At 38.1% G+C, this 15,073-nt stretch overlaps 1 protein-coding gene across 5 annotated transcripts in view; it reads left to right on the top strand.

Annotated features, from left to right (window-relative positions):
- Nucleotides 1–1,887: 1,887 nt before the first annotated feature.
- The window catches only part of LOC107993946 (teneurin-a), a 628,759-nt gene continuing 615,573 nt past the window's right edge, over nt 1,888–15,073 (top strand). For 3 of the 5 annotated variants that reach the window (XM_062076384.1, XM_062076386.1, XM_062076385.1), the window contains exon 1: nt 1,888–3,265. The gene's annotated coding sequence lies outside the window, so the exon portion shown is untranslated. The remainder of the gene's footprint in view (nt 3,266–15,073) is intronic. The other 2 variants (XM_062076387.1, XM_062076388.1) reach the window with 1 other exon arrangement.

Here is a 15,073-nt window from a genome sequence, read left to right on the forward strand (position 1 = left end):
GGCCGTGGAATTAGTTCGTGTGCAAACGATGTTAAAATATTTCATCGCGTTAGACGGTTAACGTGGTGAAATTTCGCATAACCATGTCGGGTAAAATCGTTCACAAAAAAAAAAAAATATTCCGCGAAACCAGCGTCCTCGGAAATTTGAAAAATTAGCGTGTGCTCGGTTCGAAAGAAGAAGAAAAGGAAGAAGAAAAGAGAAAAAAATAAAAGTTATAGAATAATTCCGCGAAGAGAGGTTAAAACGTAAGTTTCAAATGGCGTTTCCTAAATTTAATTCGAGCCGAAAAATGGAATTTTTAATTTCAACCGTGAACAAAAAAATTAATGGTATTACGAAAAAAGCACGTTCCCTGATTTAACTCGAGTCAAGAAAGGAGGATTTTGAATTAATTTGGAAACTGTCGAAAAGGAAAGAAGATTAATTTTCGACTTCGAGTCGAAAGAGAGGCCGAATTTTCGATTTTTTTTTTAATTTAAAACGTCGATATCGCAGATTCTCCACGATCGAGAATCACTTTGTGAAAACTCGACGAGTTTCCTGATCCCGGGGAAAATGACCGGGTTGAATTCGAAAAGAAACTTCGACGAGCTTCACGGGGAAGTTTGCTTAACCCGGGACCTAATCTAGACATAACTCAAACTCTGCCTCCTAAGGAAATGACAACTCTATTTCGGGGAGGGGGGGATCCTGGCAACGTGTACGGGAGCAGTATTTCATCCGAGCCTAACCCAGTCCGGGCCCAGGCAGGTAGACTACGTCTAACCTCGACCTAGCGAGCTCCTAAATCAGATCCAATTCAGGCCTAACGACCGGCGACAACTGAGAAACTTGGCTGACGTATCAGGGGGATGAAACGTTTGAACCGTGGATTTTATCTATAGAAATTCACCTGAAATTCGGGCGAATAATAATTCAAAAACTTAGGACAAATTTAGAACTTAGAAATCGATATACTACACAGAAATCGATAATACTATCGTTGAAGAAAAATATTTTATCGAAATGTAATAAATGTAATAAAACTCGACGAAAATTTAAGATTCTATTTTTGAGATTAATACAAATAATATAACCTCTCTCGTGATGCAAACTCCCGATACGTTCCAGCTCAACTTTTGTTTCAAACTCGATCCACTTTGATTTTCAGAAGAAACAACGACTTCGATTCGAACTGCACCTCGAAACCAGGGATTCTACTTAACCAGATCGACCCGGGACCAAACCGCGAATCAATTGAGAAAGTTGATCCGACACGCGAGAGAAAGCTTGAACCGTTCCTATCACTGGCGACGCTTCGATATATATATATATATATATAAAACTCACTAGCGCCGTTAGTAATCGAAACTGCAGCAAAGCGAAGCGATGAAAGAAGAAAAAAAAAGATAAGGCATCCATGTGACGGACACGCGAGCATGTGGCGCGAGATCAGATGGCGAGGAAGGGATAGAAAGCGATAGAAAGAAAGCGGAAAACAGGCAAACAAAGTGGAGAGTGTTGGCGGGAAGGAGTGCGAAAGGTGTGCAACGGAGAGGGAAAGAGCACGAGAAAGGAAGATTTCTTCCTTTTCAAGCCGTAGTCGACGAGATAGTGGAAGGCACGCGTGGTAAAACGAACGAACGAAAGAGCGAGAGAAGCGAATACTACGTAGAACAGAGGAGAAGAAAAAGATGGAGAGAGAACGAGTGGAAAGAGTGGAAAGGAGAGGAGTGGATGAGGCTAGAGTGAAGGCAGAATGGAGCAGAACGGGACGCGTAGGGTACACGTACACGGTAGCTTGGCGTCTATATTTTATATCCGGTACACGAGAAATGTCGCCAGGGCGCAGACTCGAGGCAATCGGGGTCGGTCGGCTCGCCAGTTACTTTTCGCGATCCACCGTGGCCGCTCTGCCGCGGCGCAGGTACACACAGGTCGGGCGGTCAGTCTCGCCACGGAGTTCGTCAGTCCGACCACGGATTGGCAAAGGGGGAGAACGCAGTGTTCGCGCGATCTCTCGTACCATCCGCTCTCTCTCTCTCTTTATATCTCTCTCGCTCTCTCCCGAGAATTTGCCTCGCGTATATCTTGCTCGGATCGACGCAACGCGGGAAGGAAGGATCGAGCGACGACATGGTCGCGTGATATTTATCGTTAATGCGACTGGTTGGAAACGGGAGAAGGGGAAACAAGGATATCGGAGGCGTCGAGTGAAGAAGAAAGGCGGGAGAGGCGAGGTTGGTTGCAGCCAGGCGGAAAGGGAGAGAGTAATTGTCAGCTTACCGATTGTACGGGGGGCTGCTGCATCTGGCGCACAAAAGCACAGCTTGCGCACTGTTACGCCGCGTTACCGAGCTACTTGCGCGAACCACTGAACTGTGCCGCTCGGTCATCCCTGCCAGTCGAGAGCTTTCGTGCGAAGTGTTTACTTCGTCGCGCGGCCAAACATACACGTTGCTCGCTGTCCCCGTTTTTCGTGTGCTTCTACTTCTTACTTCGTGCGCTTCCCTCGTATCGACATCGTATTCGTTTATCGTCGATTATTATATATAAATATATATATATTCGTCTTCGTCTTCGCTTCGTTCGTTCTCTCTCTCGCGTTGCCGCGCGTTTGTTCCTCGATCCCCTGCCGATCGATCGGTAACAGGTTATCGGTTAAGCTGGTGACCAGCTGGGTGATATTCTGTGCTGCGTTTCGAACTGTGTCTAACCTCGTGTCTAACACGCGACACCTACGTAATCGTAGTCTCGGCGTGAATGTCTCGTTAATCAGTGAATCAATCAGATTTTTTTTCCTTTCCCCGCGTTTAATCGTGTTCAAACAACGTGAAGAAGGCAACACTTGCTCCTCGCGTGTGCGAAGAAAGTTCAAATTTATACGAATTCATTTCGTATCTTGTTCGATTCGAGTGCGGTGAAATGAGAAAGACTGTCCGCCCGTCTTTCTGAGCCTCGATCTTCCTCGAACGACCAAAGTGTGCGCGCCGCTCCCTCCCGCAGGATTGGAACCGCGCGTCCGTCCAAGAACGGGACACCTTTGTCCTCCTTCGTCCGGCGTGGTGGCGCGCGCTAAATGCCATCGTTAACGACTCGTCGTGGTAGCGCGCGCGACACGGCGAGCATCGTCGCGTGAGGGAGGGGAGATCCGATTCGTTTTTTTTGGTGAACCGTTGTGCGGCAAAGTGACCTCCTCAAAGTGCAACGACGACAACACCATACAGCCTCGCGACGTGATCGTCAGCATCAATGATAAACGGAATCAGAGCATCGAACTGAGGTGAGTCCTCTCTCTCGTGCTTGTTAACTCGCGTACGTGGATGGATACCGATGGATGGCGATCTCTTTGTCGCGAGGATTCGATTGATTCCGGCATACGTGAATTATTCGTGCTTCTATTCGTGGCTCCTATTTAATTATAGAGAGAGAGAGAGAGAGAGAGAATTAGGTATACATACGGGTATTAATCGGCAGAAATTTCGGAGAATGAAATTACGATCAAAGAGAGAGAGAGAGAGAGTTATACTATCGTGAATTAGACGAGCTTATACGATCGTGCTCGATTGTTCTCCGCTTCTTTTGTTCCCCTTTGCGCTGGTGGATTTTCACACTACGTGTATCTAACGCGCGTGCATACACACGTGCACTCGGTGTTCTTGGGAAAATGTTTTTCGACGTCGATTAATCCTCTTCGTGTTCATTGCCGCGCGAAGGAGCGGGACGTTCGCTCCTGTAAACGTTCCGTTTAATTAAACGACGGAGTGCTTTGAACATCATGGGTATCTGAATCGCGTATTAAAAGGGGAGAAGCGATGCTCGTTATGATCTTTATATTTCCTGTGTTTCTTCTATTTCTGCCTACGAACCGTGGATGTGCACGCGTGGATGTGCGCTTTTTCACACGGTCGGTTGAATCGTTTCGAAACATCTCAATCGTGGAAGGTAGAGAGTGCAAGAAGACTTGTTTCAAAAGGGGATTGGAAGGATGATTCCGGAGAAATTATATACGTTTGTAGATGGAATAAGCGGGAAGAAGTATTTTTTATTAATAAAAAATTATTAATCTCTCGATATTGGATATAATAAGACATCGAATTCGATTGAATTTTACACGTTGCAAATTAAAAATTGATATTAAAAATATATATTTGAGTCTTTTCTTTGTTGTCGTTCGTTTCGAAACGCAACTGTACGCTGCGAAGCGTTATAAGCGTCTACCCTATTTAAGAGTATTCTACTTAAAGGGTTCAGCCAGTAGTGGAATTAACGCTACAACGTGTTTCGTTTACATTCTCGTTAAACTTTCTATCTATTACTTCAAACTAATTCCGACAACACGTTCAATCGTACAAAGATATTCGAATTTCGAAAAGATCTTTTCGCGATAAGAAATAATCTTACGCAACATTGCACGATACTCGAAGTGCCCGAACAATTTAAGGCCACGCTACTTAAACATCGGATCGTCACTTTTCGCGATAAAGTTTCTACGTGTGCATCTACTCTTTTAAAATAAATTCAAAAACACGTTCAATTGTACAGTGATATTCGAATTTCGAAAAGATCTTTTCGCAATAAGAAATAATCTTACGCAACATTGCACGAAGTGTCGGAACAATTTAAGGCCACGCTACTTAAACATCGGATCGTCATTTTTCGCGATAAAGTTTCTATGTGTTCATCTACCCCTTTAAAATAAATTCAAAAACACGTTTAATTGTACAGTGATATTCGAATTTCGAAAAGATCTTTTCGCAATAAGAAATAATCTTACGCAACATTGCACGAAGTGTCGGAACAATTTAAGGCCACGCTACTTAAACATCGGATCGTTTTCACAATAAACTTTCTACGTATTCATTTACTCCTTTAAAATAAATTCAAAAATACGTTCAATTGTACAGTGATATTCGAATTTTGAAAAAAATATTTTCACGACAAGAAATAATCTTACGCAATTATTCGAGGTATCGGAACAATTTAAGACCACGCTACTTAAACATCGGATCGTTTTCGCGATAAAGTTTCTACGTGTTCATATATCCCTTGAAAATAAAGATTGGAACTACGATTCGATACGTGGGATTATTTCCATTTTTAAAAATTGCTTATGCCGAATCTTTCGCGATTTAGAAAAATGTTCCGTTGTATCTTTCGGAATCCCTCCTCGCAAATAAAGTTATTTCTCAATGTCTGCAAAGTATATTAAAACAGATTCGTGGACTTACGTTAACCCGTCTCCCTCCTCCCCTTCCACCCGGCTTGTCTATTTTTACGAGCGTTATACAGTTTTAAAACGATTCGACCCATTTTTCAGATCATCCTCCCGCATTCTTACAACCTCGAAACTAAAGGAGGGATGCTCTCTCTTTCTCTTTCTCTCTCTCTTCTTGCGAATTCTTCGGAAATTGCGCGAACTTTCCCACGCGGCTGTACCGATACGAGGTACAGCCCTCCTCGTTTCTCACCCTTTTCTCGCGGATAAATCTCGGTATTTCGCGGCCTAATTTATTCGTTTCGCGCGCAAACATTTTTCAACGATTATTCTACGAGTCTCTCGCGGATAGAGATTTTTGCAACCGTGTTTCATGCACGTGCAGCAATAGAAAAAATTAGAATAAAGCGATATTAAAAATCACGTAACGAAGATCATTCGCTTTTGAATGTTAATTTTATTAATGTTATTTCTGGGATGCAATAAGAAGATGGTTTTTGTAAAAAGTATTTGTAATATGCTTTGTAATATATTTTGTAATTAGATTATGGATTACTCTTATAAATTCGTATTATATCAATGAATCGGTTTTTGTTTTTGAAACGATTAAGAAATTAGAATGAAATTGAAAGTAACGATATTTTAAGCAGTTATACATATCCATTCTCGAACGAGGAAATTTTCTAGGAAAGTATTCATTAAGAGGAAAGCAGTTTATAATCTTTGAAGACGTTTAAATATTCATCGATAATTTCGTTACTCGCGAAAGTAATATCCATTTCCCGCGATAAAGCTTCTAAAACTGAGTAGAAAGGTAATGCAAGACTCCATAATATCGTGGAAAATATTTCGATTGAGGAAAAACTCATAGTAAAAATCTTGTATTATTAACGACGTGATAAAAAAGATCTTTGCCCATGGCAAATATTTAAAATATCTGGAAAAGCATAAGATATGTTCAACGTGTCTGACACTTTTCTCTTACTTTCTTACACTGCAATTTTTAATTCAAATGACGTTCAACTTTGCCGCTCTATACCATTATATTTACTTTAGTAGAATGACAAAAAAACTTTGACTCTGTTCTACATCCATTTTACTTAATCAAAAGTGTATATCGAAGAAAAATCTTCCCTTAACACGTCGACCGTCGTACGAATTTTATATGCCTTATTTGTAATGCTAAAGTGCTTTCATCTATTTTACCACAAAATTGCGCGAGAGTGATACAATCGAGAATAAAAAATAAGATATTATTTTTATAAAAATATTCTATAAATTTATACAATAATTATTTAGCATTTTCAAAAATACTAAAAAATAAGTAAAAACACTCTCTTCTCTTTTGAAATTTACATTTTTTGCGTCATTTTATCAATGCCGAAGCAGCGATACAAACCCTTCGTTTTCGAAAAGGGAAAAAAATAGAAACAATTGCCACCTGTATAGAATGATTTTATTATATATTCATTCACTCCAATGGTTCGAAAATAATAAATGAAAATAATGTTTGTCACTAACCCTCGTAAATAGTTTGTCAAACAGGACCGCGTGATCCGCGTTTTGGAAAACCCGCCAATACCGCGGCGCGATATTCGTTAAGCTTAATTGCCGATTAAATCGATGGATAGTATGCGCGTGCGCGTTTCCGAGGCCGAAGGTAGCCGATTAAATTAAGTTGGTCGCTTTTACAAAGCGGCGAACCGCCACGGAGCCCGCTCGTTACACGAACTTTTATCCGCGCATCGCCAATGATCCGGTCATAAATGATCCGGTCACGTGACAATGCCGGTAACCGCGAGTTATTCGAGTAATCGCTTTTATTACAGCGTATGCGGCCAATTTTCGCGGCATAACTCGATTTCACGCGATTACAAGCGCACCCTCGCTTTTAACTACTATTAATATCGACTCGATGACGTTTTTAAATGGCGGGTAGAAGAGAGAGAGAGAGAGAGAGAGAGAGAGAGAGAGAGAGGGAGAGAGAACGCATAATTCTTCTTGGTACTGCGGCCCGATATATAACATTAACAGTGATCTAGAAGCTGACGGTGATGTAGGGGAGGGGAAAAAAAAAAAAAAAGAAAAAAGAAAGAAAAATGTGGAACGATACGTCGCTTTATTGCTTGACTTGTGCTCTGCAAAAAGGCGAACTCTATTTTTTTCTTCCATCTCCTCTCTCATTTTTTTCTTTTTTTCCTTCCTTTCTTTTTTTTTTTTTTTGAGGTCGTGCAATGTTGAAAGCGATGTTTAGAAAGAGGAAACGGGTTTTTAATGCTGCGTTTCACTGCGTTTTATTTATCTCCCGATTCCTTCATGTTGCTGTAACAAGAGACGCAAGAAATCGGACGACGTTTTGTTTTTAAGATTATAATATGGAAAATAATTCGTAGAAAATGAGAAATATTCGGGATCGAGAATTCGAATCGCTCGAATTAATTTAGAGTATAACCAAAATTGTTCTGCTTTCTCTTCTCTGTATTTTTGTAGCGAATTTTATCGAAATGCGAAATTAAAATTCGCTAAAAAGAATTGAATAATCTAAAGAACAAATTTTTCATATTATTTTAAATGATGAATTTATTAATAGTCGTGATATTCTAATTTTCTATTCTAAAAAATAAACGAAAATATATTCGAGTTTATATAATATTGTGTGGACTATTAATACACTTTTGATTCGATTTTGATAATTTTTTCAACAAATGTCGCTAATTGAAGAGGTTAGAGAACTCTTGTCGAAGTTCAAACTCCGACCGCGTCATCGTTATTTACAGTTTTATCAAAAGTTTCGGAATCTCTGCCCCGTCGAGGCGATTATTCCTTCGGGAGAGAAGATTAAATATACAAATGTAATAGAAATTAACTATGCTCAGGATACTTGAAGTTCTCGGCGTTTCTGCTGATATTTCCATAATTGAAAGGGAAATGCAAACAGCACTATTTTAAATTGCCAGCGAATCGCGAGCAAGTATTAGAGAGATAAAGAGAAACGGAAAGAAAAGTAGAATATTCCGTTTTAAATGTTCTAAATATTTTCTTAATATCTTTTTTAATGAAGATTGTTTCTGTTTCGATTTCTTTTGCTGATTATATACGTATATAAGTATATAATTAGATTTTGTGAAAAGAAAATTATGGAAAAGAGATAAGAATATTATACGAACAAGAAAATAACATTTCCATAACATTTTCTAACCTCTTACAAGTCGTAAAATTAATTTGACTTTTTTTCCCATCTTTTTTATTAATCATATATGAAATATTTTTAAATATTGAAAATATTTAATATCTATCAATAAATAACAATTACAATAAATTTTATTATATAGAAACTAATAATTGAAAGTTTCCTTCAAAATCATTGTGGAATGCAATGTTTCTGATATTTATAACCTGTACTCACATATTTTCGATTCTCCAATATTTTCTCTCAGTCATCATATTCTCATCTTACATAACGTTGACAACAAAACACAAAAAACTTGACACATTAAATTATTCACATATCACTCTGTAAAAAAGAAAATCCTCCATTAAAGTCGAAAAGCGATATTACTTCGTAATGTAACTATCACTGCCCTCTGTCGCTTTGCTATACATTTATCTCATATCGATTTTTATAATCGAACGCTGCGGTGTGACGCATCGATTACTCGAAATTAGTAAAAGGAAGCAAGTCATTTCAACACAAATTTTTAATTTCATTTCGCGGAATACGTGATCATCGTTGATCGTTAACGAGATAATCAATAATTATAAAATCTGTTTTTTTCAAAGAGTAATATTCAGTAAGTATAAACAATTTTTCGACTGATTCTGTGCATCTCGATTCCCTTGTCGTTTCGTATGACCACACAAACATCCATTCTTGTAACCATGAATGCAATGCAACCGTATATGTGCGTGTACGCGCCACAAAGTAGAGTCCTATGCAAATATGCTGAAAGCATACCCGGAACGTTCGCGGAGTTTTAACGCGCTACTTAACCGCGTGTTACGTGCGCCGACAGATCGATTTACCTGTGCTACCTCCTCGCCGCGCTTTGCCTTTCCTCTTGTCCCACTCTCTATCCTTCTTCACCACTGTGTTTCTCTGGTTTGCTGTCGTTCCCGCTTGAGCGCTACGATCTCCGACCTGTCCGCGAAATTTCATTGTTGCAACGTGGATCATTAGCGATGGAGACGAATTTCGAGGAGTATGCGCGCTAATGGAAAGGTTTTAAGGAAGATTTCGGTAAAGAGTTCGTATTACGAGATGGGATACTTGCTTTCGAGAGATGTTTAGAGACTTTTCGATGTTTGTGCGGTATATTTCTTTTCTCGTTCGTCGAATTCGTTTGTGAGGTTATGCAAGAAAGATTTGAAATGATGCGCGTGTGTTAATGGCAACCATTAAATGTGTTTCGAGTGCAAGGTTAATTTTAGAAGAAGGAATATCTATATATTAGAATTCGTTAAAAGAATTTGATTGATTCAACGATTTGTTTTCTTTCTAGTTTCACATTGATGTATGCAGTGGACTATATGTATGTGTGGATGAATGTGTGATAATGAAAATGGTTCGAAACATGATGTGTTTGAAATAAAGGTATGTTTTGTTATGTTGATATTACGAAATGGAATGTTCTTGTTTCTGAATTATATTGAGAGTTCACCTAGTTCGCATTAGATGATATATTGTGATATATTTTTTGATGCTCGGTTCATTTTTTTTTCTTATTCACTGGATTCGTTTGAACGATCACACTATGGTTTGTTTAATAGATTGAATTCGTTTTCGCTAAAACGTTATATGCAATCATTCACGTAGTGACATATAGTGAAAATGTTCTCTGTTTTTTTTATCTGGTAATTGTTTTTCGTAACGATCGAGGCAATTTTTAATGTTTTTGAAACTTATATGACATAACATAAAAGATAATAATTTGCTCAATTCACAATCAATTTGAAAGAAAGGATGTAACCAAAAAAATTTACATTCAAAATATATGCATAGAAATTTAAAATATAATCTTTCTATCTTGTTTGGATAAATGCAAATCATATAGTAAGCATAATTTATTCTTTTTCGCATTTCTCCTCGAGAGAATATTATAAAAATATATACAGTATACAAGTAAAATTATTAAAAATATTAATAACAACAATAACAATCATAATAATATTTTTGACTTAAATTTATAACGTTGCTAAAGTGAAATGAACGTTTAGAAATATTAAATTCATGATTCAAGGAAAATTATATTGAAAAAACATGAAATTAATTTAAAATGTATAATATTAGCGATGAAATATGTTTATGCGAAAGTTCGTTATTCTTTTCTACGTGTTTCGTTGACCATTTAAATATACAGTTTTGCATTGTAATGTTTATATTACTCGTATTATTTATAATATACGAATAAATTTCCACAGTATTGCAATTAGCTTCGTTAAAAAGCTGGCAGGGATTCCCACATTGAATAACATTATTTCTCGCTATACGTAACATAATCATTGGAATCTTTGTACTTGGAAAACAATGTAGGTATCGTTTTTTGCATCAAAATTTTTAACGAAACAACGCCTCCCTTTTAATCCAGGAAATTCGCTGCGTATTCCGCGGGGCTCGTTAGTTGGTTTTGTAACGAAATTTATGGAAGTTGAATTGGAAACAGAAACTTCTGACTTTAAACGATATTGCTTTCTCATTTACACATTTTACGCAGCTTATCGAGCGAATTCCAACGCGCACAATAGGGAAATAAATATAAAAGTGAATAAAATGCGCAATCATTGTTAAATAAGCTGCATCAGTACATATAAAACAGGTATAATATATTTTTGATAAAAAATACCAAAAAACATATTTTTTGAATTTCGACTTCCAAATTTCTCATATTTATTAATCGATATGGCCTCGCGTAACAGCACGAAGCTTTTGAAACGATAAAAGATACGGATAAATTTCATTCCGTGAAATTAAAATAATTTCTCCTTCCCGCTTCCGCAACACGTGCAATACGAAATCGTATTCATAAACCGTTCAACGTGACCTAACAAAATTTCAATTTTCCATCTTCTATGGTTTCAAAGCCAACTTGACCCAGTTGCACGAACTATATACCTATATATCAAATACAAACGAATTCATTGAACGTCAAAGCGTAAAAGGAGAAAGGAAATCTATAAAATCTTTTTCGCAAAGAACACGGGTTAGAACGGCGTTACAAAATTGATAAATTCCTCTCTTGTTATACAGAATCAGCCGTTCGTTTTTTTTTCGCACGATCGACCGCTTTGTTATATTATCGAGCTTCCGTTTCTCGGAAGTTTCGTACAAGGCGGGACGTTCTACTGTCCCGATGTCGCGGCATAACTTCCGGGAATATCGAGGATGGAATTCATCGGAAAAGAAAAGTGATTACCCGGTGCCACTGGGTCAAGTATAACTCGAAGCGAAACGCGAAAGCGGTTGTTAACCGTGGGGCGGGGATTTCTTTTCTCCCTTGAATTAGCGTTCTCTTTCGAGGGATTCTCCCGTTCGCATATCCCACCCCCTCTCCCCCTCAGCGTTCTTTTATTATTCAAATGGAATTCCGCCTCTCTCGAATCGTAGCGGGGAATTTACGGATGTTTTTGTACCGCGTTTATTATCGCCGTTATTAACGGGGAGAAATCTCTTCGATACAAGCGGTGATTCTGTATTCGGATAGATAAGCCGCGCGGACATAACGCGGCGATCCTTAATCGCGTGTCAATTAATGCGAATCGATGCGATAACACACGGGTGAACCGTGCGCATTACATACATGTAATTCAACGAATCGACGGAAATATAGATTCTCTCGGTAGTCGTTGTTTCTTTTTTTTTTTTTTTTGGGATCAACTAATTTTGACTAATTTAACTTCATCGAAATAATAATTACGATTTAATTGCTCGAAATAAGAGAGATTAATTCCTTTCAATTTGATATATTTATACGTAATTTCAAGAAACAAGAATTTATTTCTACGTCAATTCAGACGATATCTTCGATAATAACTACGCAATAATAAGAGAGAGAAGAAAACAACTGAAAAAATCCATAATTCCTAGAGTCTCTCAACTTTTCTCTTTCACGATCCTGGCAGCGAAGTTTTTTTCTCCGATCACAGCTAGCTCGGTGATCGCCGACTGAAAGGTTTCAACGATTCGCCATCTAGCCAGGCGTCTGGCCAGGGACGATGGCACCACTTCATTCGACTTCCCGGCGCGCCCCATCTCGCGCGGACCATCTCCGCTATTCAATACCCATTAATTTTAATGGATGTTGGCGGTTAGTTTAACACGTTTCATATTCGCCCCGCACAATGGACGTCTGCCGCTTCCGGGACAATTTCGCCGACGGTGAACGGTTAAACACCTGAGACGAGTGCGTGTGCACTCGTAGGTACGTACGATTGGATCAGTCGTGTGGCGGAATTCGTGGCGACGCCCTTCTCCGCGCAAATTGCCGGCGCATTCCACGACTTCAGCGCCCGGAAGTGCTTTTTACGCGAACCTTCCACGGGTTTTACATCCGCCGCCGTGTATTACGAATTTCAATTCGCCGCCTCTTTCGTTTTTTTTTTCTTTCCTTCTTTCTTTTTTTTAAATTCGAATTTTATTCGTTTATTGTCTGCGATGGAAATTTTTCTAAATTAATTTTTTCATGGATTACGATTGTTACTGTTTTTTTTTATCAGTAAAATTGAAGACGTTTATCTTATAAAACGCTTCTTGGAAGTTCCACGTTTTTTAAAAAAATATTTATCATTTAAGCGTTACAACCTAATTACAACCTAATTACAAACTTTATTATCAAATACTGTTCAAACCCTCCGTTACCAATACAAGAGGCTCCCCTCAATTTATTCCCCGACCCTTAATTTGCCAACTCACCCTTCAAAAGCTCGAAACGCACGAACCCTTCCCCTTTCTCTATAGTTTACAAATTCTAATGTTAAATTTCTCTTTTAATCTTAATCCCGCATCGATTCAAATTGTACTATCCTATTTTTGCGGGAGATACAATTGAGAACAACTAAATAATCGCGAGAGGATACTTTTTATTCGCTGGATCCTCTCTATCTGTCTCGCTTATCCCCTGCCTCCCTTTCGCCTACAGGCGTGCCGTTGGTATCCAATACCCATTAATTTTAATGATGAACGCGGTCAGTTTAACACGTCCTGGACTCATTGTAGCAAGGTTGTAGGCAATAAATCATACGCCCTTGTCACTGAAAAGTGCATGACTCAGATAAGTGCGGGCGTTATTTGTTACACCCCCGGCTGCCTATCCACCCGCCTCCCTTCTTTGCGTTACATCCGTGCACATACACATACACATGCACGTTATTGCAGTTAGGAAACGCGATATCGTTCTGATGCGCGATCAGGATACAACCCCCTGTTATCCGGTCAATGGGGACACAATTTCTTTTTTTCTTCTTCATTTCGTTTACCTTACTTTTGCATCGTATCCTATTTTAATTTTACTCGATGAAGCTTCTTTTTTTCGAGATCAATTGCAAGCGACACGTCCGATGTTTGACCAAGATTGTATATTTTTTTTGTACTAAGAAAAATTATACTCGAATACCGCGTTTCTATAAAGTTTCCAATTATTTTACATTACGCATTATGATTTCGAAATAATAAAGAATCGAAACGATATGAATTACGCCCCCAACTTAAAGTATAGAAGGGTATCTTTAACACGATTTTTCCGAAATAATTTTCAGATCCAATTTATCCCATTATAAATATGTATTTGAATCTTCTTTAGATTACAAGATCGTGTTAAGGATGTAGCTTCGATTGTCTTCGGTAGGAGATGCTCGGCAGAAACGATTTCAACTCGACCGGGATTAATTGTATAGGGGATGATTTCCTCATTACCCGTGGCGCGGCGAATACACGTAATACCCTTTTATCCCCGCCCAGGCCGGGATGGAAATCCAAAATCAGTACACATCAGCGTGCAAACGTCAAGCCGTCAGTTACGAGCAAGTCACGGGTACCTGTGGTATCGGTGTGTATACAAGTTGTTAAAATCAAACGCATACGTCAGAATTGACGTTTTCCGACGTACAACGAAATCTGTTTAGTTTAGCTAGTTGCGCCCCGGATTGTTAAAGTTCCACGAATTGTATTATAATCCCGTGGATGTGGCGGAAGGAAGTTCGTCTGTTTGCCTGTGTGCGTATGCGATTTTTTGTTTTCTTTTTTGGATGGATTCCACGAATCGAACGTTTCCATTTCTCGATACTTTGGAATTTGAATTTTGAGTAAGTTTTTTTTTTATTTCGGAATAAGTTTTGCACGTTTAAGTTTAATTATTAATGAGAAAGATTGCGATAAATATTTTACGAGATGAACAGTCGAATCGTTTGGTATCGTTTGAAGTTTGTATTGGTATCAATCCTTTTTTAGTTGTCAAATATTTGGAAATGAAAATCGTTTTGATTTATATGAGATTATATGGTTGTTTTAAGTCGAAAAGGGCATCGATATTTATCAAGTGAATCGTTTCTAATTTTTTAAAATTATAATAATTGATATGTTCACATATAAAATTTATTAATTGTATTTGTAAAGAATTTATATGTGGAATTTGGTATCCAGATTATGAAGTTAATATTAAGTTAGGTTAAGTTAGGTCGATATTTTTATTAAGTAAATCGCCTTTTCATAATTTTTCATGTTAAATTATAATAATAAATTGACATGTAACAAGATTTATTAATTATATTTGTGGGGAATTTATATGTGAAATTTGATATCCAGATTATGAAGTTAATATTGAATTTAGGTTAAGTTAGATCGGTATTTTTATCAAATAAATCACCATTTCATAATTTTTCATG

This window comes from Apis cerana, linkage group LG6 (genome assembly GCF_029169275.1).
Source record: "Apis cerana isolate GH-2021 linkage group LG6, AcerK_1.0, whole genome shotgun sequence".
In the NCBI taxonomy this organism is placed as follows: domain Eukaryota; kingdom Metazoa; phylum Arthropoda; class Insecta; order Hymenoptera; family Apidae; genus Apis; species Apis cerana.